Consider the following 2,920-nt stretch of genomic DNA (forward strand, 5'->3'; position numbering starts at 1 on the left):
AAATACCCACTTTCAATGAGGACGCAAGTGTATAAAATAAAGGCACCTGCAGTTGCGCAGTGAAAGTAAACCTTCACTATGGTGACGTATATCACCAATATTTGAGCAATATTCATGTCTCAATATATAGGGCTTTCTGTTATTCATTAGGCAGCATCAGTGTTCAGCAGCTATGTTTAATGCTTACTTATTGTTAAGTGATTGGAATACATTTCAGTGCAATCTATTGGCGTGTCATAAGCATACATATTTTCATTAATATCTATGTGTATTCCCTAGGCCATGAACTGCAATGATGGCACTATTGTTGTGTTTATGACTTTGCATTCGCCTTGGGAGGGGTTGTCTCTGGCTTTATTGTAAGCTGTCTGGGTTTAACTATGTCAATGTTGTTTGACTTTTAATTGTTTTTAAACAAGTTTGTTGGTTTTTGTATTCAATAAAATTATTACTACTATATATCAGTGTGGTGATCCCCAGTGTTTGGTCTGCAGCTTTTTCTCTCTTTTTATTATGTAAACATGTAATATAAAAGTATTTGAATAATTTTCTATTGTAGAGGTATACACAACCTCATTAGAGGACTTTCCAGAGCTATGAAAAATGGAAAATATAATAATAAATGGGAAGAAGATACTTACATCTCCTTTTTACGAAATTTTCTCCTGGGGGAGTAACATTTCTTTTGGTTTCAAATTGGTAACGGACATCATGTAGACACTTTTGCCATTTCTATAACATCATTTTCCGAAGACTCCTGAAGATAATGGATATGAAGCAGATAGGACGCAACTATTACAACCCGAGCAACGCCACCAAAGTCAGAGCCCACTGACTCGTCTGCCAGGGCTTTTCCACCTCCATCCTCCAGTACGAGTCCAGCATCATGTTGAGCATTGATGTCAGCCATTAAGTCCTCAGGACCAAGACTGTGCATGAGAAGCCTCTACTCCTCATGTGGCCCTCAGAGGTTCCAGGATGCCTGCTGCAAGGAGCTGAACGGAGAGATCATCCTCACCAAGTACAATACTAAAACCTACCTTATAGTCGAGATCGCCTGGAACATGACCACAGCATCCACCTTCAAGAAGGCAGATGGAAGCAAGATCAACTTTGTGGACTACTATAAGAACCAATACAATGAAGAAGTGAAAGACATGATCCAGCCGCTGATCGTGAACATCCCCTGGAGGCCCAAGCTGGGAGCCACAGACGGAGCCATCGTACTGGTGCCAGAGTTCTGTAACCTAACAAGTCTGACCAACAGAATGAGAAATGACTTCAACGTCATGAAAGACATGGCCATTCACACCCGCTTACCACCAGAACAGAAGGAACAGAGAGAGAGCAAGTTGGGAAGTTCATGAACAAAATACACAAGGATGAGAGTGTCAGAAAGAGCTACGTGACTGGGGGCTAAATTTCGATACTGATCTCCTACAGTTTGAAGGGAGAATCGCACCTCCGGAAAAAATCCTGCAAAAAGAAAAATCTGCTGAATATAATCCACAGTTTGCTGATTGGTTGTGAGAGCTGAGGGGTCCCATCCTGATCAGCCCCTGAGATATGAATAACTGGCTGCTTTTTTACACCCGGAGAAATTAGGATGCGGAAAATGCTCTTCTGCAGAACATGTTCAAGATCACACAGCAAATATGCATCAAGATGGACCAGGCGGTGTTGGTTCAAGTCGAGGACATGGTGGGAGGATATTTACAGGCCTTCCAGCAAAACATTATGGACCACACCGAGATGGTCGTCTGCATCCTGTCCAGCACTAATAAGATGAAGCACTACGCCATAAAGAAACACCTGTGCGTGGACTTCCCCATCCCCAGTCAGTGCGTCATCGCCAGGACCTTGAAAAAAACCCAGATTGCCCTCTCCGTCTGTACCAAAATCGCCTTACAGATGAACTGCAAGTTCGGATTAGAGCTGTGGACCATGGAGATGCCACTGGAAAAAATGATAATCAATGGGATTGATTGCTACCATGACACTCTGCAGGTGAGCAGATCTATTGCTGGCTCTGTCGTGTGCACGAATAAGCAAATGACTCTCTGGTTTTCCCGATGCATCATACAGGATCAGAGACAAGAGATTGTCAATGGCCTGAAAGTTTGTATGCAAGCATGCTGCTCACGTGGAGCAAGACTAACGTAGGCCTGCCGCACCGCATCATCATCTACAGAGAAGGAGTAGGCGACGGACAGCTCAAAACCTTATTGAACTATGAGATCCCACAGTTCATGGACTGCATCAAGTCTGCTAAACAGGATTACAGCCCAAGACTAACCGTGGTGGTGGGGAAGAAAAGAATAAATGCCAGATTCTTTGCCAATATTGGTGGCTGGCTCTAGAATCCACCACCGGGAACAACAGTTGATAGTGAAGTCACCAGACCTGAATGGTATGACTTCTTCATCATCAGCCAGTCTGTTGCCGCTTGGCTGAGGCAGTGCTGCAGTGTTTCCAGCTCCTGACTGATGTGTTCATTTCACAGATGGAGGCTGAAGAGGAGGAGGAAGAGGAGGAGGAGGTGCAGGAGCTTTAGACTGTGGGGGCAACCCTGATTGATGTAGGGCCCGCAATCCTCGGCAAGGGGAGGAGGTGGTCCATCCCAAGGTCCGACTGGGTCCCAGCTTCCACTATGTTAACCCAGTGTGCCATCAGTGAGATGTACCGTCCAGGCCCACAAGCACTTGTCCACGTGTCCGTGGTTAGGTGGACTTCCTAGTACCAGCATTGTTGAGGGCACGGGTAATGTTGTGGCACACATGCTGGTGTAATGCCAGTACAGCACACCGGGAGAAATAGTGGTGACTCGAGACCGAGTACCTTGGGATGGCCACCGCCATCAAGCTGCAGAAAGCTTCCATCTCAACGAGCCTAAAAGGCAACATTTCGAGCGAAAGCAAGA

The 2,920-nt window shown here is 45.4% G+C and overlaps 1 pseudogene; it reads left to right on the plus strand.

Moving 5' to 3' along the window:
• Nucleotides 1-282: 282 nt before the first annotated feature.
• On the plus strand, nt 283-2,483 carry LOC143775016 (piwi-like protein 1 pseudogene; annotated as a pseudogene).
• Nucleotides 2,484-2,920: the final 437 nt, after the last annotated feature.

Source organism: Ranitomeya variabilis, chromosome 5 (genome assembly GCF_051348905.1).
Source record: "Ranitomeya variabilis isolate aRanVar5 chromosome 5, aRanVar5.hap1, whole genome shotgun sequence".
In the NCBI taxonomy this organism is placed as follows: Eukaryota; Metazoa; Chordata; class Amphibia; order Anura; family Dendrobatidae; genus Ranitomeya; species Ranitomeya variabilis.